This window comes from Mus musculus, chromosome 9, assembly GCF_000001635.26.
Source record: "Mus musculus strain C57BL/6J chromosome 9, GRCm38.p6 C57BL/6J".
Classification (NCBI taxonomy): domain Eukaryota; kingdom Metazoa; phylum Chordata; class Mammalia; order Rodentia; family Muridae; genus Mus; species Mus musculus.
Genome location: NC_000075.6, coordinates 48,179,693 through 48,205,848, shown reverse-complemented (window position 1 = coordinate 48,205,848; position 26,156 = coordinate 48,179,693). Strand labels below are relative to the sequence as shown.

The window sequence follows — 26,156 nt, the reverse complement described above, 5'->3', positions numbered from 1 at the left end:
GTCATAGTTAGCCTTTATTGTGCTGCGTTGCAGTTCTGTTCTCGGTTCTTTTTTTTTTTCAATTAAAACTTAATTGTGAAGAATGCACTAATAAAAACCATCACATACAGAAGTTAACCAGACCCAAAATCTATACATCTCAAGGCATTTCGATAGTTAAAAAGTAGAGACTGTAAAAGCGTGGTTGTCAGGGGTGAGGAAGGACGGAGTGTAGGTAAGGAACACAAAGCTAATTGTTTTTCTAGTTCTAACTCTGTCAAGGAGTTTTTGCTTTTGGGTGATGCATAAGAGAATAAAACTATATTTGACCATGACAGTGTAAAATCTAGTGTGAGGCCCCCACAGCTTCAGAACGGCCACTTCCTCTGCATTCGTAGTCTCCAGAGCTTTCTCATGAGAGGGATGTGAACTTTCTGAGAGACCTTTCTTTTGTCTGGTGAGCTGGATGACTGTGATTTCTGTTCCTAAGTGTAGTTAATACCCGTAACTGAGCATCTTTTAATTATTATTGAGGTTCTTATGGTAAGCACCCCCTGCATCCCTAGAATGAAACATACTGGTGCTCTCAAATTCAGCTGGGGCAAATTTCATTGAGATGCTTTGCCTTTCTGTTTATCAGATAGTGGCTGTGTCCTTACAGGGGATGGCATCAAAGTGATACTGCCATCACGGGTTGGTTCAGCAGTTCTTCCTTTCTACTATTGGCGGCTTGAGGAGCATTGCTGGTAGCACATAGCTAGAGTTAGAATGTATCCGTCTATCTGTCCGGTTCTGGGTTTCTCCTTGTGGGAGACTTTTTAATTGCTGTTCCAATTTCCTTGCTTGTTACGGATCTATTTAAGTTCCTTGCCTCTTCTCGACTTAATTTTTGTAGGTTGTATATATCTAGGAATTGAGTCATTTCTTCTGGACTTTCGGTTTTGTTTTGTTTTTTAAATATAAGTTTTCTTTTCTTCCTTTCTTCTTCTTCTTCTTTTTTTTTGTTTTTGTTTTTGTTTTCGTTTTTGGAGACAGGGTTTCTCTGTATATCCCTGGCTGTTCTGGAACTCACTCTGTAGACCAGGCTGGCCTCGAACTCAGAAATCTGCCTGCCTCTGCCTCCCAAGTGCTGGGATTAAAGGCGTGTGCCAAGTTTTCAAAGCATGCTCTACTGATTCTCTGTATTTCACAGGGATCTGTGGCTACTGATACCTTTTCATCTCCAGTTGTGTTGATTTGGGTCTTCCCTCTCTTTGGGTTAGTCTGGCTAGGGGATTGTCTGTTTTCTTAGTCGTTGATGGTTTCCGTGGTTCCCTTGGCCTCCATTTCCCATAAGCTCTCATGCCTGTAAACTCTCCCCTTCATCCCACCTCTGTGGGATCCCAAAGGCTCTGGTCAGCTGTGGTGTCCTCTTCATTTGACTTCAGGGATCCTCTGGCCTCCTCGCTGACTCCTCCCATCCATGACTCAATGGTGTTCAAGAGTGTTTTATTCAGCATCAGCATCCATACACTTATCCACTTCTCTTGTTATTGATTTCTAGGTTGGTTTTGTCCACTACAATCTACTAAAATATAAGAATTTATCTTCCTTCTCTACTAGTTAGGACTTGCTTTAAGGCCTAAAATGTGATCTATTTTAGGGAGATTTTCATTGGTTTCTAAGAATTTGTATTTCTAAGGTGTCAGGTGAAAAATTCTGTGAGGTCTATTTGATTGAAAACAGAGAGTAATTCTGAAGTCTTGTATTTATGTCTGGAACATGTAGCTACTGCTGGGAGTGGGGTATTAAAGTGACCTATGTCATTCTCTCTCTCTCTCTCTCTCTCTCTCTCTCTCTATATATATATATATATATATATATATATATATATACATATATATGTGTGTGTGTGAAGTTTTGACTGCAGTGTGTTGTAATGGGGTTATTCTCTAGTCATGTCTATTTGGGGTTCTAAAAACCTTTTGTGCTTGGATATGCATTTCTTCTCCTAGATTTGGTAAATTCCTCTATAATTTCATATCTATATATCTATATATCTTTATGTTCTATAATGCCTGTTTTGTACATTTGAGAGGAGTAAGCTGGTCCTTACCATTGTGCTGTTTTCCTGCTTGGGTCAATTATTACTGGCTCTTCTTGGTTCCATAGATTTATTTTATTAATATGGTTGTGTGAAATCTGTGTTTGAGTGTGGGTGCCACAGCAGGTGTGTGTCTGTAGTGGTCAGAGGACAAGTTTTGGGACTCCCTCCTCTCAACAGGAGTCCTGGAGATCAGACTCAGGTTGCCAGGCTTATACTAGCTAAGCCATCTGCCACCCACCCGCGTCCGTGCACCTCGCGCTGGCTCTTTCCTCTTATCCTCACATTCCCCTTCAGTGCTCGCAGATTTGCTGAGTTGAGGAGTGTTGGTTGTTTCTTAGTTTTTCTCTGCTCACCTACTCCACTCTTTGCTCTCACACTTGAGATCACTGGTTCTGACCTTTGGGTCTGGGATACTGTTTTGGATATAACACTAGCTTGGTGGTCATGCATTCCATGAAATGTCTTTATTTCTATTTTTTTTTAAGATAGCTTTTCTGACTATAGTGATTCTTGCTGGCAGTTACTTACTTCCAAGGCTTGGAATACAGCACTCTGCTTTCTTACCGCTAAGGGTTTCTGCTGAGATGTCTAATGCTATTGTGATGAGCTTGCCTTTGTAAGGGAGTTGGCATTCTCTCCTGGTTTTTTTAAACGCCGTTTCTTTGTTTTGTACTCTTAGAATTTTGACTGCAGTGTGTTGTGATGGGGTTATTCTCTGGTCATGTCTATTTGGGGTTCTAAAAACCTTTTGTGCTTGGATATGCATTTCTTCCCCTAGATTTGGTAAATTCCTCTATAATTTCATTTAAATTTCCTACATCTTTAGCCTCTTGTCTCGGATCCTCTTTTGTGCTCACAAATACTTAGATCTCTTCAGCAGACATCACAGATTTTTTCAGCTTATGGCCCCGCTTCCTTGCTTTTCTCCACTGATGTCTGGATGTAGGATTTCCTTAGCCATCTCTTTCGTCACTGCTACTCGATTTCCCGGTTGATTACAGACTTCTTGGTGATTTGGAAGATTTTTTTAATCTAAATCATGTGTTTGTGTAGGTATGTGGATAGGAGTGCGGGTGCCCATGGAGGCCAGGAGGAGGTGTCAGAGCCCCTAGAGCTGGAGGTACAGGTGGTTGTGAGCCACCCTGGTGCTCACTGGTGCTGGGAACCAGACTCCAGTCCTCTGGGAGAGTGTTATGCTTTATTAACTGCCACGGCCACCTCTCCTGACCTTTATTGGTGATGTTTATGATTGTGCTTTCTATTTGACTGAGGTTTTCGTTGCCAGCACGGTGTTGTTTTGTTTTGCTTTGTTGAGATCTTAGTTTCCATACGGAACTTCTCATCCACACTGTTGGGTCTGTAGCTATGTCCTCAGTTGCTGGCTTCACTTCATCCATCCGTTCCTTTGCCTCTGCTTTGCCTCACTGGTTATTTTTTGAGTAACTTCAATTTTCCCCCCTTTCAGTCATTTGAATGTCACTGGAGTCTTTAGTTAAGAGGTTACATAATCTTGTGGGGTGCCATGTTGCTTTCCTTTTTCATATTTCTTATGTTTATGTTATAGTTGGCTATTGGGCTGTTTGGTTGTCCCTTGCAGTTTTATTCAACTATTTGTTCAGTGGGCATCCTCCTTTGGAGGGCTCCATCTTCACTACCACTCAGGGGAAAAAACATTTTATGCAACAACAAGATACAGAGATATAATACATTAAAATTATTACTATACCATCAGTGGCCACTGAATAGAAAACGCCAAAAACACTGTGCAGTATATTATAAAATTAAAATTATTTAGGGTACATTTAAAAATCAAGACCAAACGAATTAAATAATGAGTAGGGTCATGGAAAGGAGAAAAGAAAGTAAAAATATGGTTAGCTTGAGGAAGGGAAGAAAACATCATGGGTGAGAATGACATGAACGGATGCAGAAGAAAAGGGAGAGAGGAAGAAACCTGGCAACATAATGAAGAAAAATTCAGATGAAGTTGGAATACATGTAAGCAAAAGGATGAAAATTAAAGTCATTAAAGGGGTTTTTAAGCGAAATACTAGCTGAGGCACACTAGAAAGAAGAAAGGAAAGTAGTTTAAGAAGGTGAAGTACAAATGGCTTCCTTCGCCTCTAAACGTGTACGCTTTCCAGCTTGTGGGATGGGTGTGAGAGCTGAAGTCAGCATGGCCCGTCTTTCCCCCTTTAAGCTGGTGCTGAGCCTAGAGTAGTCAAGCAGAGATGTCCAACCCTGCTGTCTTCCTTTCAGAGCCTTGCCTCCTTTGGGCATCAGGGGCATAGCCTCTGTCTTAGGGTTTCTATTCCTGCACAAACATCATGACCAAGAAGCAAGTTGGGGAGGAAAGGGTTTATTCGGCTTACACTTCCATGCTGCTGTTCATCACCAAAGGAAGTCAGGACTGGAACTCAAGCAGGTCAGGAAGCAGGAGCTGATGCAGAGGCCATGGAGGGATGTTCTTTACTGGCTTGCCTCACCTGGCTTGCTCAGCCTGCTCTCTTATAGAACCAAGACTACCAGCCCAGAGATGGTCCCACCCACAAGGGGACTTTCCCCCCTTGATCACTAATTGAGAAAATGCCTTACAGTTGGATCTCATGGAGGCATTTCCTCAACTGAAGCTCCTTTCTCTGTGATAACTCCAGCTGTGTCAAGTTGACACAAAACTAGCCAGTACAGCCTCTCAGTCATGTTCCCTCTCCCTACAGTAACTGATGCTCCAGATAACTGGTATCTCCTAAGTGTGTTTGGGGGTGAAGGATAAAAAGTGCACTGAGTCTGTGTGAAGTGGGGCAATCCATGTGCTTTCAAAGCCTGCTCAGCATTAAGCACTCTACTGGAAAATGAAGCCATGGCGGGCAAGTATAGGCAACTGCAGAATTCTCCATCCCATTGGCAAAGACCCTTGTGGCAGGCAGGAGGCATGAGAAGCTGCGCCCCTCACTGACCTCAGATTTGGGGTGCTCAGACTGTCTGGTTATCCTTAGGTGATGGACTTACTTTTTAGCTTCAGAATGTACAGCACCTGAGTTTCTTGCGGTGTTCCAGCTTGTCTCTCACATTCTCCATGACTGGTCCTTAGAGTGTCTTCCACTCTGGGTCTGTCTGTGGCAGGCTAATTCCAGGCCCCTTGACGTGTGATTCTTTTTGTTATCAGGTCCCCAAGATAGTTTGACTTTAAATAATACTTTCCTCTCAAGATGGTACCCAACTGCAGCGATTTGAGAGTGGGGAATGATAAGAGAAATGGATTCTCCAATGTTGGCCTTTCACGCTGGACATCTAGGGGCATCTTCTGGCCACACATACTGAGCCTTGCAGTCATGGACCAGGCAGCTCTCCCTAGGGTAGCTAATGCTCTAGACAACTGGTGTCTGCCAAGTGTGTTTGGGGGTGAGGAAAGGAAACGCAGCTGAACAGAAAAACCAACTGGATTTGAGGATTGCTAGAACTTTGGGCTTATCCTGTGTGTAGGACCTCTCTGTTTTCACCAAGGTGGGCTGGTTTTCCATGAAGCTTCTGATTTTCTTCTCACTGCTCAGGGGGTCACTGCTGGAGATGAATGCTGCATCCTTCTCTCTGACCCTTTGTCCTTCTGTTTCTCCACACTTCCCAGCTGTCTCTCATCCCCTTTGTTCATTCTCCGATGTCCCAGCTCTTCTCCTTCCTTCCTTGCTACAAAAGTAAAACATACACACACCGGAACGTGAAAACTCCCATAGGTACCAGGCCGGCTGGCACAGCATGGGTCTTAGACACCGAACATTCACAGGTCACACTCTGCTGTTTAATGACTAAACCTAAACAGGTCTCAGGACTCTGGAGGGACACTGCACACACACAAGTGAGATTTTCCACAGGAGTAGACATTTGGCATCTTCAAACCTCACAGATGCTGAAGAAGCCAAAGTTCCCTTCCAGGGGTTGGTCAAAGCCCATCCTTTCCGTCTTTGGAGGAGCCAAAGCCATGCACAAGTAGGCTGAGCTGTGGACATTCTCACCCCCCTGAGCCTGTGCTACCTAAGGCACTCAAAGGACAGTGGTATCAACAGGGGACAGGGATGCTCTGACCTGCCCGCCTCTAAAAATAGCAAGCACTCTACCTCCACATGGAGCTGGCCACTGCTGGGCCTCTTGTGAGGATGTCCTCGGACACATACCAGCCAGGTGGCTCTCCTTGGGCTGGGCCAGAATTGTAGGTAGGTCTGAGAAGCCTTCATTCTTAGTCCTATATGGGATGATGGCTCTGTTGGTCAATCCTGTCCTTTGTTTTATGGTTAAGAGGGAGTGTGGTGTGATGTTTAAGGCATTTTGTGAGGTGAAGGATGTCCTCTCAAATCTTGACAGCTCATCTGTAAGTGGCTCCAAACGGGACTTCACCTAGCATCCCAAAAGGCTAAGAAACACACACGTGCACATCAAGGAGTTTTTCAATCTCCCATCTTCTTCCTGCCCTTATTTCAAGCCATCTTTCTTACTGTGGCTGACAGGGACAGGCGGGGCTGGATGTGATCTCCCCTTTCCACTTCCACTATCTTTGTGACATTGGCTCCTGCACATTCTCCTCCATTTATTCTGCCATTTGGCTATTTTTCAAACATGGCGAGGAGAACTCCCCCTTACAGCTTTTGCATTCACTATTACCTCTACCCAAAATGCAATGCCATGATCCATGCATGGCTCACTCCCTCACAGGTCTCAGATCTTGCTCCAGTGTTATCATCTCTGGAAGGTGTGCTATCCAAACTGAAGCCTGAATCCAAACTGCATTACTGCTTCATACTCTTTCTTTTAAATCTTACATCTATCTATCTATCTATCTATCTATCTATCTATCTATCTATCTATCTATCTATCTATCTATCTCTATCTGTCATCTATCTAGTTATTGTGTGTATGTGTGTGGGCATACATGTACTGTGGTGTACCTGTAGAAGTTAAAAAGACAACTCAATGTTCTCCTTCTATGATGTCAGTCACAGGGATTGAACTGAGGCTCTCAGACTTGGCAGCAAATAGATTTATTAATGGAATATCAAGTGCTCATTGATAGAGCTTGGACTGACCAGTCAAAGTACACCTGTTACAGCAGAGTGACATCAATGAATTAATTTTTATCTCCTTTTTGGGGTAAGGGTTGCAGGGTTGGGATAAGATGATGGTGTAGATCCTTTAAGTATTGGCTTTCTCCTGGACTGCTAGGACACATCATCTGCCTAACACAGGCAGCCAGTCCTAGCCGCCCTCTTCCGCCGCAATATCCTGTATCCCTCTGTCCACCAGCTCTCAGAGCTTACCAAAAGCTCGCCACTTTGAAAGTACTGTCCTTAACACCTTATAACTTCCAAGAGTCACATTTTTATAAGCCTGGTCATGACATTGTCTTTCGGGCCCAAGGACCATATTTTCTAGGAAAATAAACTTCAACATTCACAGGCCTTCTGCCAAGCAGGCGAATGCTACATCATCTGTGGTGGACGCCAGCATTTAGGAGGGAATAATTTTCCTTCATCTGTTCAAGTAAATCTTTCCCCAACACTTCTAAAACTGATTGCTGCCAATCTAGTGGAGCAAACACAGCCATTTAGAGGAAAAAGGCATTTGTAACCAGAAGATACTTAGAGCATTTAAAAGAGGGCGGACTCTTTTCCTGTTATTATTTTCTGCCAGGTTGTGGCCTTTTTGTCCCCCCTCTATCCCCAGCGTAGATGAACTCTTTTGGTTTTGAGGAGGGAGGTGTATATTCATGTATGTTTCATTGCATAGCATAATGAAAGTATGCTGACATAACATGCTGCCTATACGCATAGACATATGCCTGCATATGTATGTGTGTATACCTACTATATGTGTGCATAGATGGTGTGCATATGTACCGCACATGCAGCTTTTGGACATGGCGAGAGAGAAAGAGGAAAGAGAAACTCTCTCTTTGAGCTCATTTCCTTTCATCGTTGTCCAGACATGAAAGGAGGCAGTGCAGACATCTGCTAAGCTCCATCCTGGCCCCGGTGCTCATTCTCTGTATCGTATGCACCAGGCATTGCTGCTTTTACCGCTTGCAACTCAAGCATGTGGGGGGGGGGGGAGAGAAATAAAATAAAACACTTCCTCCAAAGAGCATAGCCGCGGGAATCGCAGGACTAAGAGCAAATAATGATTTCCTTCTCCACGTTTTAAGTAAATACTGCTGCACAATGAGCTATCGGGCAGGACAGGTGCAAAATAATAGACTCCTTGTCTGGCCTCCTCAGCCCCCATGGGGCCACTGCTAACTGCATCGGGTACTCAATTTTCTTTTGTTATTTAAAAACGTGTTTGTGGATTCCTGTGGGGGTGGGGAAGGAGGGGGCGAGCCCTGATCTAGAATCACCAAGAGGATTTATATTTTTGCCTTATTAATGGAAAGCTACCTGCCGGTGCCAGGGTTTGTCTTCCTGGGGAGGCTTTTAATGCATCTATCCAATGCAGTGGGGCTTGGGAGGGAAAAGCCATTGCAGTCAGCATCCTGAGCTGGTCAGAAGTCACTAGGACGGGCTTCCCCAGGCCTCAGTTTCTCACTCAATGCCAAGGAGAGTGGTTATGTTTCTCACCTGTCTCAGGGTGTTTGTCAATGGTAAAATTATCTTAACCTTACGATGGCCTCGGAACACCACAGCTCATCAAGAGGGTAAAGGTGCAGAGGAGGGAGCAACACCGAAGAGGCTCCACTTCAGAAAGGTTCTATGCAATTGGGTAATTAATCTTTTCTCATTCTCCATTTTTAGAGCAGTTTATCCCTTCAGATAAAGTCAGACACAATCGCAGGAGCATCCGGCTGGAGGGGACCCCAGAGACAAACTCATTCAGAGCCTGGCCTCCAGACTGAGTATCTCTGTGGCTGTGATGGACTTGGGTCTTCACCTCCTGTATTCCTCACAAGCACCAGTCATTGTCAAAGGAGAAGAGAGAACCCGTAGCTTTGAGCAATGATTTCCGAAGATATTGTGTTATCGTGGTCATTACAAATCTTATAGACCATCTCGAATTTGCTTACCTCCTACCCTCCAACAAAATAATAGTGAGTTGTGTTTTTAAAGGTTTATTGTATTTTTTAGCTGTGAGGATATGTGTGGAGGTGTGTACATACAAGCACAGGTGTCTGTAGAGTCCAGAAAAAGGTGTTGTGTGCCCTGGAGTTGGATTGGCAGTTGGTATGTCTAACATTGGTACTAGGAGTCAAACTTGGAGTCTCTGCGAAAGCAGTCTGTGCTCTAAAAGGATGAGCCATCCCTCCAGCCTACCAGACCGATCCTTGCCATCTGCAGTGGAACACACAAGAATGCTCCCCCATTCCACATACAGCTTCTTCTCTGAGACTGTTATCACAACACCGCAGGAACTGCCATGAAGCTAGAGTGTGTGAGAGGTTTCTATTGTGATGCAAGTTTGAAAAGAAACCTTCCTCTTTCTCCGGATCCTGGATCAGTAAGCTAGAGAACGAAGGCACTAGAGAAGTTTCTCCAGGTCTAAGCGGAGTACACTCTGCTTTGCCTCTAGGAGAGCCTCCCTTGGAAGTCCCAGTTCCCCAGGGCCTGGGACTTCCACCATCCTCACCTCTGAGTTGTCAGAGCTTTTGCTGTGTGCTATGGCTGGGAGGCTCATGTCTGCTGTGGAGCTAGACCAGGAAGGGCTAGCGCCCACAGCAGCTGAGGGCCAGCTACTCCCCCACATTGTCTTCCCTTGTTTTGTTAGGCCTTGGACCAATGCTTTCGCGATGATCCCACTATCTGGAAATCCAGGGTTGTTATTTGTCATTTGGTTGCAAAACTTTGCTCAATTTTCCCTTCACTGCTCCACTTCCTGGCTTCTGTGGGAATGATGTATTAATTCATTAGCATTTATTAACAACTGCCCAATTTAGTTGAATAAATTACCAGAAACTGTGGCTTCTAGTTCTAAGGCCAGGGACACTTTGATGAAGAGAACAGGGAAGGGTTCAAGGATATGTCCAGAGCAGAGGGCAGTGCCAGGAAAGGTCCCAGCAGTGGGTGTCCTGGTCAAGGTCTCTGATTACCTGGGGCAGGAACAGGACAGTGACACTGCTGGAGATGGGGTGGCAGAGTCCACAGGACACCTGTCCATCTGTATGACAGACACACAGCTGAAGACAAACTGTCCACCTTACAGTTTGTGTATGAATACATCTTTCCCACTAGTTGGAGTCACGGGAGAACAGAATTTCAAGACAGAAAGGTATTAAGAATACTAAAATATCAGGAAGCTGAAACTTTAAAATTGACTTCTATTTTAGTTTATTGTATTTCATTTTAGATCTAATATCTTGTTATGTAGCTCAGGCTGACCCTGGATCCACTATGTGGCCCAGGTTGCCCTTAAATTTGCAATCTTTTTGCTTCAACCTTCAAAGTCATAGGTATGCCCAGATGAGAGCTGATCCTGTAACGTCCTACCTATGTACCAAATCATTATTTAACTGCCAGAGTTTCCAAGTCCCAGAAAAGGCAGCAATGACAATTCATCAAATTATTCTGAGTATACCATGAATAGAAGCATGAAAGTACCAGCCCATTGGTGGTTCGCTAATGTTAGATACCGTCTTATATACTTAGGGCTTCTGTGATGTCCTCCTACAAAAGATGGCTTAAAGGGATGGCTTAAAACAAGCGTCTCAGAGTTCTAGAAGCTTTAAGGTCAAGGTCAAGGTTCCCGCATGGCTGGGTTCTGTTGCATGGTGTCTTCAGAGCCAACGGGCAGATTGCCTCTCACTCTGGTCTCGTGTGGGAGAGATCAGAGGGAAGCCCTTTGGTGTCTTTTCTTCCAAGACCCAACTCTCATGAACTAATTATTTGTAAAGTCCTAATTTCAAATACCATTACATGGGGTGTTCAACTTCAGCACGTGTACGGGGGAGACAAAAACATTCAGCCGGAAGCAGATGCTTTTATTTGCTTCCCTCCACCTCCCCAGGTGACGGACTCTCGGCCTGGAGATCTGCTCTCCGAGAGTGTTCCAGAATGATCCTTTCACAGAGCCCATCCCGATATTCCTAACATCATCTGCACCCCCGGAAGAGAGTCTTTAAAAAAGGCCCTTAGCATTGAGGATAATTTAGGTGTCCCCTTAGACATATAAAAGAAAAACATTCAATATCTAATATGCATCAGAAGAAAAATAAAGTATTCAATAATCCAAATAAACATATACAGAAACAAATGCCAGGCTTGATTGCAATAAACAACCAAAAGTAAAAGGCTATTAAATTATACTCTATTTTGCAAAATGAAAAAGGCTTAAAAATATGAACAGAGAGTCTTTCCAAGGATGTGGGTCAGAGCAAGCCACCCACACGCTGCTTGCAGGGTTATAAAGAGGTAGAACCTCTCTGGTATGTACTGTCAGAATATGAAGCGCCAGACTCAGTGCAAAAAAGAGGAATTCAAAAAGCATAAACATTTACTGTATGATGAAGTTAAGATTTCAAATTAACAAAGCACGGATGAATGATCAATGGGTGTAGCTGAGACAACTGAACAGCCACCCGATAAAATAGTCATTTGGATCCCTATCTCATCACTTATGCCAAAATGAATTCCAGGTGGGTCATAAATAGGACAAAGGGTTCGGTAAAGGCATGGGGGAAAAGCAGGGGCGGGGGCGGGGCAATCTGTTATGATCTGAGAGCGAGGAAAGCCTTTTTACGAAGATGACTTCATTTTTGTTTCCATAAATATATGATTTATTAGGTGCTAAACGGCCAGGAAAATATTATCATGTGAAATACAGCCCGAGCTGGTGAGAGCTGTGACTGATACATCCGCGAGCAGGTTCACCTGCCGACTCCATGTCTGTTCTGTGATCCCATGATGCTTTGACAACACTTTCCACAGGGACAGCCGTGCAGACGCAGGAGGACGAGGATCCCTCGGTGCTCAGCAGACTGGACCTATTTTTGTTGGTTTTGTTTGTTTGTTTGTTTGTTTGTTTTTGCCTCTACATGGAAAGCAGCAATATGGAAAAAGAAAGTAAAACAATTTTTGTCAAGTTTTCTCAAGTTTTTAAAGAATCTAAGACCACACCTGGGTTTTTAATTTTGTTTTTAGAAAGAGCATACTGTGAATATATGGTATATTGTAGAAGTCCTCCAGTTGCTTCTGGGGTAGTGTCCTGTAACTGGAACCTTTGTTACTAATGTAGCAAATGGACCGGTGGCCTCCCTAACTGAGGTGGATTAAGAATTCACATTATTCCATGTCAAGTTCTAGACTACATGACTTTCCTACTGAATTTATGAAAACTCTTAGCTTTCAGAGCACGGTGGGTAGGTGAAAGAGAGCTTGTATTTAAAGAGTGCTTGCTCATCAGTAAAGAAGGAACAGCCAACCATACATGAGAAATTGAGAAAGAATATGAGCAGTCCACAGGAAAGGATATACAAATGGCTTTCAGATGAGCAGAAAGGTCACTGATCCCATTGCTAATGAAAGACATGTAGAATACAGAGAAAAGACAGCGTTCTTTATGTACCACATCTGAAGTGGGAGAAGATGCTGGTGATGAGGGTGGGGAAAGCCATACTTTCAAGTGTTGCTGGTGAGAACATCTAAACTGGTGAGGTATGTACCAAGTGTGGCAGTTTGAGTGTGATTGTCTCCCACAGTCTCCAGCATTTGAACAGTTGCTCCTCAGATGATGGAACTGTTTTGGAGACGCGGGGCCTTTCTGGAGGAAGAGGTCACTATGGGCAAGCTTTGAGTGTTTAAAGGCTTGTTCTACTCTCGGTTCCCTAGCAACATAGAAAACCAGGTATAGCGGAACCTGCTTTCCTTGGCTACACAGTAAGTTAGAGGCCAGCCTGGGCATACAAGACCCTATTTTTAAAAACTCAGTTATATATGTAGGAGCTTATTTTAGATCATACTAATGATAGGGCACTAGTTTAATGTGTTATAGCATAAACATAACACCTAGAAGAACGTGACTAGTCTCTATGGACTGATATAAAGCAATACTGAAAATCAGTTGACAAACAAAAATCAACCAAAGAAACAAATATTAGCTATGAGTCCAGTTCCTCAGCACCAGACACTGCAGTGCTGGGGAGAGAGAGGCAGAAGGGTGTGGCTGGCCATCGACTCTGCCTCAATCAATGAGAGAATTGGTTCTTCCCAAAATAAGACAGGAACTAATTGAGGACAACACCCAACACTGATCTCCACACACACATGTATACATATATATTCACATATATCCCTAACATACATTCATACAAAATGCACATCTACACATACATATACCCTACACATAGACTCCAATTTGCATAGACTGTGTTTATTAGACTAAAATTCGTGAGGGAGAAAATTTTTAAATAAAATTCCCATTTTTTTGTTCATTGAAATTGTCATAGGTGTTAAACAAGATAAGACTGTCCTTGGGTAAGGAAGTTAAGTGACAGGGACACAGAGATATGAGGTAGATATTCATCATGTACATCTGGTCTCCCCCTTTGAATTTTATTCAGGTACAATTGCTAAGCCATAAGGAAAGATGACTTCCTTATATCAAGATTTAGAGGCCCAATCTAAACAAGCAAGCCATCGTGGTTTGAGTAAATAAATTATGATATGTTCATAAAAGACAATCATAAAAGCATCAGAAATGAAGTTATGGAAGGACACTTATGCACACGGTGAATAGCTTATGTTATATGGATAATTTAAAACATAACCTAGAAGATGGGATGTTGTTATATCTGTAAGAAGGAAAACACAAGAAATGACATATAGCCAAGTAAGGAAATAGACCTAGGAAAGGACAAGAAGTATCTGAACAAAGATAGCTTCTTCCCGGATTCCCTCCTGAGTTCTTCAGGATGCTGGGTGCAATGATGTGTTCAAAATATCCTGGTTCCGGTACTTACGGAGTATAGTCTAGCAGGGGAGATGCCGAATGAAGAAAGAGCAAAGATCCAATGAGAACAAATGGCAAGAGTTGGTTGGACGAAGCATCCCTGGAGAGCTGCTAAGAATGGGTCACCCAGGTTTGACAGGACCTGGGCAGATGGAGCAGTGGATGGGATCTGTCATGGAAAGAAGGGGACCAAGTGAACAGAGTAAGTGATGGGGAAGAAAGAAACTGATGGAAAAGGAGGCCAGGCACGGAGCACACAGCACAACATACAAGGGCTACAGCAGGGAACTAAGATTTTATTCCCGATGTAGCAGTTTCGAGAGCTTGGCTGTTGCTGTATCTGCGTCTCACTGAAGGCAACAGGTTTGTCTTCTCTCCAATGTTAAGATTTCCACCATCTGTGGGGCCTGAAAGTTCACCATGCCGCGTCTGTGAGTTGATTTCTGTCTTTTTGTTTTGTTTGGATTGAAAGAACTCTTGAAACCGTCTTTAAGCATTTCTGGAAAATTCTCAACCACTGTGCCTTCATATATTGTCTCGGCCTCGTTCTTCTATCCATGTAAATCTTGAATTAAACAAAGACCAGATCTGCTTCTTCACTCTCAGTCCCTCTTATGTGTCTTCCGTCAGGGGTAGAGCTCTCTAGATACTGAGTAAACCTCTGGTTCACCAGCTCCTGTTTGCCGTTAAACCCATCAGCTCAGCCACAATCACTCTAGTTTTCATTTCTAGAAATCTCACTTATTTCCATCTCAAATACCTTAGGTTGTGCCTTTGTAAGCCCCCATGAAAATATTTGAAAATCCCTCTTTCCTTAGAGTAATCACACGCCTTCCATAATGCTTCTGTTACCTTAGTATGGAGCCGGTGGCTCTGCTCTTTTCTGTCTGCTGTTGCGAATGAACTCTCTTTCCTAATTTCCACTTGTACCTTGGTATTTTCAACTGTGCTTTACTCGCTGCCCTTGGACGTTATTTCTGAGACATCTCTGAAACCTAGAAGCATTTTCTGAACAGACGAACTGGGGGTTTAGTTTTGCCCACATGGACTTCCAGAGTTTGGCCATAGCGAACCAAATTCACAGCAATGAATTCATAGCATTTTCAGTTCCAAAGAATTTATCCCATACGTTAAGTAAATGACCCTTTTGTGCTTACAGTTTCTAGGGGAGAGATTATTTTCTGAATATCCTGATCTTCACAGAGCTAAGAACATGTTTTAAACTCCTGAGATGGCAATCCAACATCTGCTGCCCTTTGATATACCTTCCACCCCACCCCCGGCTTTCTATAGAAGATGGCTATCTTTTTGTTTTGTTTTTTAAGACAGGGTTTCTCTGGGTAGCTCTGGCTGTACCAGAAATCATTCTGTAGATCAGGCTGGCCTTAAACTCAGAGATCTACCTGCCTCTGCCTCCAGAGAGCTGGGATTAAAGGTGTGTGGCATCCCTGCCTGGCTGAAGATGGTTATCTCATTACACACCTCCACCTTGAGACTGTTGGGATTTGATTCTTGTTTCCATTCTCTCGTGAGCCTGTGACTGGCTGACCCATCTCAGGAAACGATAAAGGGGCCAAACTCCCTATTTGACCATCTGGATTCTTATTTTCCCCTACCTTTTGATTTGATAGTTCCTTATCATATAATTGGTAATTCAATGTTTTTATATGAAAAATTTAAAACACTATTAATTTTTAGTTGTTGTCAGCACAAGGTTTTTCCAAACAACTGAGCTGGTCTTATTTTCAGAAAAAGTTAATTCTAAAGGCAGTTGGGAGCCACTGAAGGCATTAGGCAACGAGCTGCATGATCCAATTTGCCTCTCTCTCTCTCTCTCTCTCTCTCTCTCTCTCTCTCTCTCTCTCTCTCTCTCTCTCTCTCTCAACTTTGTATTGATTCTTTGTGAGTGCACCCCAGTCCCACTCATCTCCCCGACCCCTCATATATATCTGCTCTTTACTCTTGCAACCTCCTCACCAAAATAAAAAGCAAAATAAACAAACAAACAAGCAAAAAAAAAAGTACAAAGCATAGAAAACATCTCATGGAAACTGTAGTATGTCACAGTGTGTCGCACAGTATATCCGTCTGTCTAACACTCGCAAATGTCCGTTGCAAAAAGTCATTAGTAGGGGTTGTGCTCTCTGGCTTCTGTGACATCATCAATACTGGAAGCTCACAGGGACTCCTCCCAGTTATCCTGTTGTTCCCCTGGGTTGTGGAGATACTGCAGCTTTGGATCTGGGCCTGGGTCATAGCTGAAGAGATCAGAGCACCACCTCTCCCTATGTGCACCACCAAGGCAAGCACCCCAGCACTGCTCCAGCTAGGTTATCACTCCTGCTCCCATGCCCTCAGGGCCAGCCATCCACACCCATGCCTTCAGAGCCAGCTCCACTGTGCTGCCCAGTCTAGGTGTATAGCCCACTCTCTCGAGTACTACGGCCTGGGAGAGGTTGGGCTAGCTCTCCCATCCTCTCGCCCCTGGGGCCAGCTCACCTGCGCCCCCTCTACCAGGGCCAGCTCAGGCAAAGGGTTCAGCTCTCCTGAGTGCTGCAGCTGGTGAGAGGTAGGACCAACTCTTCCAACTGCTGAAGGTACCAGGGGCAAGTGGGGGAGGGTATCACCTCTGCACCACACCATCTCATGGCAGAGAGGCAGGGCTAGCTCTTCTGTGCTCGTGGTCCTGGGGTCAGCTTTCCTGCCTGCTGGAGGTTGGGAGGGTTTGGGAGGGTTTGGGAGCGAGCATCACCTCTACTCCTGGACCTACCCACAGCAGATAAGTGAGGGAGGGTCGGCTCTCCTATACTGGCTCACCTACACCCCGCCAGAGTCAGCCCACTCTCCAGAGTGCTGTAGCAGGTGAGAGATGAGGCCAGGGTGCGATAGCAAGGGAGGGGGAGGGGCAGGGATAGTTCTGCATAGCCCCTGGACATCCACATGGTCTCCAGTAGCTGCCCAACCAGGGACATCGCCATGTTTTCTAGTGGCAATATGAGCCATGGATGCCAACCTCTGCCACTGTGTAGTCACAGACCCAGAGCTCACCATGGCTTCAGGGGGCAGGGCTGGCCACTCACAACGCTCTGCACCCTCGAGTCCCCAGTTCCATTTCTCTTCATAACGCTCGGGCTGCTCCACTTCTCCTTCTCTCCCACCTGACCGCCACATATTCACACCTTGTGGTGGCTCACAATGCAGGCTAGCTACATGACTGGTAGGACCCTGGGTGACATCCTCTGTCCTGACATCTGCTGTCCGAGATGCATGGCATGGTGGCAAGCAGGTGCCTCCACTCACCTGTGCTGTGTGTAGGAGGGCAGATCTCTGGTGCACAGGTCTCTGTCTGTCTTCCTCCCCCTGCATTGCACTGTCTAGATTTAATTAAATGTAAATTTTCTGAGTCCTAGGCATAAACCATCTTTGGCCACCAAGCCAGGCACCAGGCTGGCATGAACAAAGGATGCTGTATACTCTGCTCCTGACTGATATAAGGACAACACCAAGACCAAGGGGTCTCTTTGCCCATTGCCAGGGGTGCTTTTCTTCCCCCCACTTCCCCCATAGTTGTTGAGATAAGACTTTGCTATGTAGCTCTGGCTGCCTTAGAGCTAACCAAATATACCAGACTCGCCTTGAACTTGTGATAATCTCTAGCCTCTGCCTTCTTAGCACAGGGATTAGAGACATGGGCTACCACACCTGGTGGTTTTTCATTTTTTAAAGAGTCTGTAATATGGATACGCGGTGGATGAGGCAGAAGTGAAGTCGGGAATTGAGATGAATGACGGCTATCTGGTCAGTAGGTGGCCCCACTCCTTGTGACGGAGGAGTGACGTAGGTGAATGGAGCTGTGTTTTCTAGATTAGATAAAGGGAACTGAGATGATTGTATATGGGAGGAGAAGGGGAGTCATCCAGTATGACCCCCACTTTTTGTCTTAAACCTTCACATGAATGCTGGTGCCATGGGGAGAGGTGCCACATACACGAGACACAGTGCTGGATTGGTCCGGGATGATGTGTGTGCCTGTGTGTGTGTAGAATTTAGAGCTCAAGCATAATTTTTGCAATCCTTGAGATTTATCTAAGATATCCAGTTATTACCATTAATAAAGACCATTTCACATGGTAAGATTAAGATAAACTTTCTCCACATCTTCACTGTTAGGCACGTGTTTGGTCTTAAAACTTTAAAATTTATTTTATGAGTATGGTTGTTTCTCCTGCATATATGTCTGTGTACCACCAGCATGCCTAGTGTCCAGACATCAAAAGAGGGTATCAGAGTCCCTGGGACCAGAGTTTAAATGATTATGAGCTGCCTGCTGTGTGGGAGCTGGGGATTGAACCCACGTCCTCTGGAGATGCAGTTGGTACTTCTGACTGCCGAGTCATCTCTCCAACTCCATTACATTTCCCTTTTTTATAGAAAAAAGTTATTTAAAAATAAAGGTGGTGCACAAAGGTGCTTGCCTTTCAAACCTGACCCCCAGAATCCATGTAAAGGGGAAAAGAACCAACTCCCATCAAGTTGTCCTCTGATCTACACATGTGCCCACATGGACACACACACATACACACACACAGAGACACATCACACACACATACATAGGCACATCCCTCCCTCCCTCTCCCTCTCCCTCTCTCTCACACACACACACAGAGGCACATCTTTCTCTCTCACACACATACACACAAGCACATTACATACACATAAGCATATCACATACATACAGGCACATCACACTTATACAGGCATATCACACACACATACACACACACACACTCCTGCACACACACAGGCACACCACACACTGAGGCACATCTCTCTCTCTCTCTCTGCCCACACTCTCTCTCTCACATACACACAAAAGCACATCACATACACACAAGCATATCACATACAAACAAGCACATCACACTTATACAGGCATATCACACACACACACACACACACACACACACACACTCCCCCCGCCAGCACTGCTCCAGCTAGGTTATCACTCCTGCTCCCATGCCCTCAGGGCCAGCCATCCACACCCATGCCTTCAGAGCCAGCTCCACTGTGCTGCCCAGTCTAGGTGTATGGCCCACTCTCTCGAGTACTACGGCCTGGGAGAAGTTGGGCTAGCTCTCCCACCCTCTCGCCCCTGGGGCCAGCTCACCTGCGCCCCCTCTACCAGGGCCAGCTCAGGCAAAGGGTTATTTAAATATACACACACTGCCTCCCCCCAGAGGTACATCACACATACTAAGACCTCTCTCTCTCTCTCTCTCTCTCTCTCTCTCTCTCTCTCACACACACACACACACCAATCACAACAATAATAAATTAAAAATAGTAAAATGAATCTTCTGCATACCATATAAAGTACAAGTTCTTTTACTTTGGGACTATTGCTCAGTGAAGAGTAATTTTCTAACTTATGTGAGGCTTGGACTTCATCCCTAACATGGCTAAAATGACATCTTTTTGGAAGTAGAACCCGATGACTTCCATATTAGGCTTGCTGCCTTTGTCTTGTGTGTATCTGTGTGTTTCTGTGTCTCCTACACTGTGAACCATTTCTGATGCATTTGTCTTCAGCTCTCCCTCCTGTCTGTCACATTGCCCAGCACACAGTCAATGCTAGACAAAGGCTGAGGAAATGAAATGGTGTTTGGGAAGAGGACGCTCAATAAGCATAGATCAGACTTTCTGGGAGGATGTTGCGGCCACTGACATCTTCCTCACTCAAACCATGGTATACAAAGCTTGCTTTTCCTTCCTAAGCTCCGTGTGTTAGTCAGCACTAAAGGGAAATGCCTGATGCTGAACACTTAACGAAGTTAAAAGAGTCCTAGTTGGCTCATTACTAAAGGATCAAGCAAGCATCCCCATCATTTGGCCTCTAAGTGCTACAGGCAGGAACTATTATAGTTTGGGTCTAGAATATTCTTTAAGAGTCGATGTGTCAAAGACTTGATCCCCAGCTAGGGGGCAGTATTGGGGGTGGGGGGGTGCTGGGAACCTTAGGAGGCTGAGTTCCCTTGGCTGAAGAAGGTTATCCAAGAGTATGTCTTTTAAAGCTACCGGGAGACTTTAGTTAGTCTCCTCCTCCTCCGTCTCCCTCTTCCACCTCTTTACCATCTTCTTCTCGTTCTCCTTCCCCCTTCTCTTCTCTGACCTCTCCTCCTCTCCCACCCTCCTCTCCACCAGGATGTAAGTAAGCATCGTTGTCCTTCTTCCTATATCCCTCCTCAAAACTCCCAGCCTCAGTCCAGAGTCAAGGGACTGTGTCCTGAACCCAGGAGCCCAGACAGGCCCTTCTGAGATGTTTGGGTTGGGTATTGACTCCGGTGGCAGAAAGCTAGTGCAGCAACCTGTCGTGGTTGGAAGCATGCATGGAAGCGGACTGTAACCCAGCACACGGAGGGAAAAAGATGCACGGGGTTCTGTTTGTTTCGTTTGTAACACCCGGGAGAACTCAAGCGGCCACACAGGCTTGCCTCATAACCCCCAGTCACCTAACAACCCCATTGCCCAACAGTGTCACCCAAAGGTGTATACGTTTTTACATATGGGGCTGAGGGGGTACCCTCATGCAAACCACAGCACTCAGAGAGGTTGGAGGCAAGCACAGCGAGCATAGCGGGGGTTGTGTGTGTGGGAGGAGACCTAATGTCTCAGTCAGGCTGCAGCAGTACCAACCATAATGTGCTTGTTTGCCTCCAGGCTTTGCGACAGTGCAGATGGTCTGGAGACCTCCCCCTGCTCAGGACCCCCAGACACAGCACGGACCTGCCTTCCCCTGTAATGAGTCTCCTCTCTCTCCCACAAGAACAAACTGTAATGATGATATTTCACTCAGCAAATTCTGGAAGAGAATAGAGGTTGGTTGCCTCTTGTTTTATTATCTTAACTGCTGCATAAGTCTAAACCTTCTTAGAAGCCCCTGTGTGTAAAACCTGAGATGGAGCTGCCTCTACGGAGCCACTAGGCTCCTCTCGTGTTAATTATGTACACACTGGTGTCATTCTCAAGGCCAGACCATGGGAAGGCCATATAGCATAGGCAGGTATTTAAAAGTCAAATGCACCCCTGTCTCTCAATGGGGTAGTAAGCAAGATGTACAACGCAGATCAGAAAAATGACAAACATGCCCCAAGTTCCATAACTCCCTCCGCCTCTTCTTCCCTTTCTGGAGTTTCTCCGTCCAGCTGCAACCCCAGCAGTGAACAGACAGAGACTTCTCAGAGTTCCTGCAGGGAACTGCCGGGTACCAACTCTGCTTCAATGATCTTCCCTTTGGCAGGTTCTCAGAGGGCCTGTGCCAACACTGCAGGCTATCTGGGGAGAACACCCAGCTGGCCACCCTGAGGAACACTGCCACAGAGACACAAAGCCAGGCCCGAGCAAGCTGAGGACAGCTGTTGCAATGGTGCTTCGGGGAGTGGGGACTGACTTGTGCTCACTGTCAGCAAGGCACCGAACAGCATCTGCAACCCACAAAAAAGCCAGTGCCCAATGTAGGCAGACATGCTGCGGCTTTCTGACTCCTTCATTGTCCTCTCAGGATATGGAAAATAGATAGCCAGTGCATGCTTTCTGCCTACAGCCATGTCCTCAAATCCTCCTACCTATGGCTTTGTTCCTTGGTCATCAGGCCACTTGAGAGTTGGCACTCCCTGCATGCCTAAGTGGGGCAGCAAGGGGCATGGAGATTGGTTTTCAGGTAATTGATGTTCAAGCCAAATTTTCTACATTCTGAGACCTTCCTAGCAAACAGCACTGGGGCCCAGAGCATGGCTGAGGAAGGAACGGGGATGCTGGTGCGGCCAGAGCCCTGGTTCTGCTGTGTCTTGACCTAGGAGTGGGTACCAAAACCCCACCTGCATTCATTCGCTGCTCCCCTAGGAGAAGCCATCCAGCAATCCCACAGCTCGGCTGAAAGCAGCAGGAGAAATGTCAAATACTTCATTAAAAGCAGCAAGAGACTTCATTGTAAGCCCACGGCTCTTGCCCATCAAAGATCAGACCCGGGGATCCAAATCAGCGCTGGTTTCAATCAGAGACCAGAGACTTGAGAGGGGTCTTCGGTGTGCATCCTTTCTAAGTGCAGCAGGAAGCCCCTCTCTGGTTTCTTCTGTTTCAATCTCATTTTTATACCTTATAGAGCCCTTCAGGAACTACTGCTGGACACACACACACACACACACACACACACACACACACCCTCATTATGCTGAGGCAGGGGTACACAGTCAAGCACTTCAAAAGCTAAGCTAGGCACAGACTTGAGGTTTCAGGTTTATAGAATTCCAGGAAATGTTTGTTGTCTCTTCACCTGAGAAAGGTTAGTGTTTGGAAACAACTTTTATCTGGCCAGAGAAGAGAGAGAGAGAGAAAGAGAGAGAGAGAGAGAGAGAGAGAGAGAGAGAGACTTGGCTGAGGGAAGCGATAGAGAAAGAGGGGAATTGTTAATTTCAATTGATTTTCTGATAAGGTTTCATATCCTGAAGTGTGCTTCAAATCTGAGAAGTGACATCTGCAGAGATGCCCGTCAGTGTCTGAATCCTCCTGAATGTAATTAGATCTGAGACAAGATAGAAGACTCGCTACGGTGGCCCTTAGGGAGGAAATGGTCTTTGAAAAGAATTATGTTAATCAGGCTAGCCTTCTTCTTGCATCTGCTCCGCTGTTATTCTGGGTAAAATTAATAGGTCTAAGGAAGGGAGCCGATCATAATGACAATCTGGTCTTCACAGCAGGAGGTTTTATAAAGGAGCTGAACTGTGCCTTGTTGAGAACACTTAAAGTAATTAGTTACAGGGCTACTCACTTTCTTTCCTTTTTAATAATAATAATGGTTATTAATGTTTACAAATTAAAGAGTCTTACTCCAGATGAAAGGAGTGCTGAAATGGAGAACTCTGGTGCAGGAGCCCGGTACCTTCTGCCTCCCGCTGAGGGGCTCAGCATGTTCCCTCAGTAACCCCTAGTCCACAGGATCATACTGCCCCCCCCCCCAGTGCCCCCTTCCAGGGCACCTGGAGCTTGCAAAGGGGGAAGGGGGGGCAGTAGAGTTCAGGGCAGAGGCAGAGATCTCCAGCCTTCATTTGCCTGCTACCTAGCACAAAGTAGATGTTCAGTAAGTGCTGATATTTGCTGGTTAGACTGTAGAGAGAGCAAGAGAGAAATAATAGGGTTTTGTTTGTTTGTTTGTTGTTTGTTTGTTTGTTTGTTTAGGATGTAAGAGGCTGGAGACATGACCCCATGGTTAAGAGCACTTGCTGTTCTTCCAGAGGACCCTAGCTCAGATTCAGGCACCCATATCCTGGGAAGCTTACAACTGCCTGTAACTCCAGGTCTAAGTCCAACTCTTTCTCCTGGCTTCTCTGGGCACAGACACACACACATGGTAGACACATACACACAGACAAATAAATGAAAGCAATAAATCTGTTTCTTATAAAGGAAGCGAGACTTAAAAGGAAAAGAACATAAGGAAGAAAGACTCAGTGGAGAGATGGGTGTGGAGAAGAAGGGCAGGAAGACAGGAAAAGCTTCCTCATGGCTTCACTGAAAGACGTGACTTCAAAGCAGGTACAGGCTTTGTGGCTGTTTGTACAGGTTTGTGTCTCAGTCTCTTCTCCATCAGTCTATAAACCAGGGGTGGGCATCCTGTAGCCAGCAGCTACGTTCTGCCTACTCTGTCTGCTTGCATGAAAGAGTTTTGTTGTCTGTAACGACTTCTCCACCACTCTCTGTTTTGAGTAGCAGTGGCACTCCAAGCCTAGAGCTGTAGCAGGCAGGTGGTCTGTGACAGAGAGAGCCTGTTAGCATCTGCTGCCACCTCCTAAAATGAGTGTGGGCTAGAATCCTTCAATAGAGAGTTAGGAAACATCTCAGAAAGGGGAGGGGGTGGGGCAAAGGACAGAAGAGCCACAGGACAGGTGAGGCCGCTGAAAATCGGGGTCTTCTGCACATGGCAGGCAGGCTGCCTCCAAGACTTTTCTGCAGCTCTGACTGCCTGCACAAGACCATGCCAGGCAGTATTCATGGAAGGTTCACAAGAAGTCACTCCATAGCTGAGGAAGCTACTGGTGGTTGTTGATGGTTACTGGGGATGGGGAGAATAGAATTACATTTTAGGGGAAAGGTGGTTTTCTCATGACGCTATTCCCATACTGTCATACACATAGAGCACATAGAAGTAACATTAATTGGACTCACTGGGTTTAAAGACACGTACACATGCACACGTGCGTGCACGAGTGCATGCATGTACACACACACACACACACACACAGAGAGAGAGAGAGAGAGAGAGCCAGACAGCCATTTAGCCATTCAGCCAGACAGCCAGACACAGAGAGACAGAGAAAAAGCAGGCAGTTGAGTGGGAGGTGTACTGGGGAGCTGAGAGATGGAGAGGAGTCGAGGGTAGCTATAATTAAGATCCAATTTAAGTGGCTACGAAATCTTCAAAGAATAAAAGAAAACGATCCTTGAGTGAAACCAACATTCCCAAACAGAGCTTGCCATCTGCAAAATGTCCCAAGACCTTTAGTGAAGAGAAAGCACACACTGGGGGACAGGTGTGGGACAGGGCAGAAGGCAAGTGAGACAGAACGGAGGAAATGTGTCCACCCCATAAACACAGGGATGGGGGCAGGGATCGAGGAGCAAGATGGAGGCCTACTTGTCTTCTGACAACTTCTTGTGGTACAAGATCTGAATGAGAACTGAGAGCTTCCTTCTGTGACTGGTCATCTTACCCATTGTTTAACTCAGACCCTGTCTTCTCACCTGGGCTTGGAGAGATCACTTTATAGTCTTGATGTGTTGGGTAAGCAAAGCATATCAAAGTTCTTTGAGGACCACACAGACTTACTCCAACAGTCCATGGTCATTACAATAGTCATTATCCAATAACCTCAGGGCTCTAGGCTGCTGTGTGGATGTGTGGGTGTGTAGGCGCCAGGCTCCTGAGATCTGCCCCCAGAAGCAGGGCACATGCCTTGAAGGCATTTTTGGTGAAGCTGGGTGTGTCAAGGCCACAAGCCTGAATTCTGTGTGCCCAACGAGCTTTCATAAAACCACAAGAATTCCTTGTTTTGTTTTTTGTTTGTTTGTTTGTTTTGTTTTGTTTCTTTGTTTTTCTTAGAAGTCTGATGGTCAGCTAGAACTCTGCCGATATAGATATACTTGTCTGAGTTGGTCTGGCCCAGAGACAATGTGTCTCTTCACGTTTCTTAAATGAACAATTTCCCAAAGGGTGTGCTCTTCAGTGATAGGCGTTATCTAGCATCTGCAAGCATCACAACTATAAATAGCCCACTTGCCACAGCGAGAAACAAGAAAGTACTCTCCTTTTAAACCTTGAGGCCAAGACAAATCAGCCACATGGCCAAAATCAACACTGATGGATTCAGAAGCATATTCCTGCACAGAGATCAGTTGATGAGATTATTTGTTGAAAAATTATCTCCCATTGATCAAAGCATTCAATCTAAGCAGTGTCTGGCATAGACCCAAGCGACTGGATCCAGTTGCTTAAATATGTCGCCATTTTGATGCTTGCTCATGGATGCACACTGGGGTTTCAGTATGGGGGCTGGGCTATCGATCCTCTTGCCTACCTCACACCAAGTTACCCTTGACCACATATTTGCTGTGTTCCTATCTGTGAACTACACACTCAAGCAAAGAAGACCGCAGTGTTTCTCCGATAACTCAAACGCACTGATCAATTTTATAGAAAGGTTTCAACTACTTAAGAAGAAATTAGGGCCTTTGGGAGAAATAGGGGCTTAATAAAGACAGAGTAAGATTGAAGGAGGTGATAACAAGGAGGCGAAAGGAATCCAGGACCAATGTCAGATCTCAGCTAGAGCGGAGGTCACCTTAAAGAAGAATGACAGCCATGGGCAGGGGGTCCAATTAATTAATTACACCTTAATTGAAAAAAGCTGCCTCTGTTCTCTCGATGTCCTCACTGTCCTCTAGAACTACAGGGAGTACCATGGCATCTGGGGAAGGGAAGGGAAGGGACAGAGCCAGTTTCTCTGTCCCCCTCTCTCTTCCTTCTGATCCAAAAGAGGTAATGAAAAGGTTACCATGGGATCAACGACTTCATACATATGCAGAAGAAAGACAAATCAACCTTAAATCCAAAAAAAAAAAA

At 45.4% G+C, this 26,156-nt stretch overlaps 1 protein-coding gene and 1 non-coding gene across 4 annotated transcripts in view; both read right to left on the bottom strand.

Annotated features, from left to right (window-relative positions):
* Window positions 1–26,156, bottom strand: part of Nxpe4 (neurexophilin and PC-esterase domain family, member 4) — a 238,022-nt gene that overhangs the window by 194,177 nt on the left and 17,689 nt on the right. The window lies entirely within an intron of this gene.
* LOC115487288 lies at window positions 17,382–17,524 on the bottom strand. The gene has a single exon (XR_003948478.1). It is a non-coding gene; the product is annotated as a small nucleolar RNA SNORA48 (small nucleolar RNA).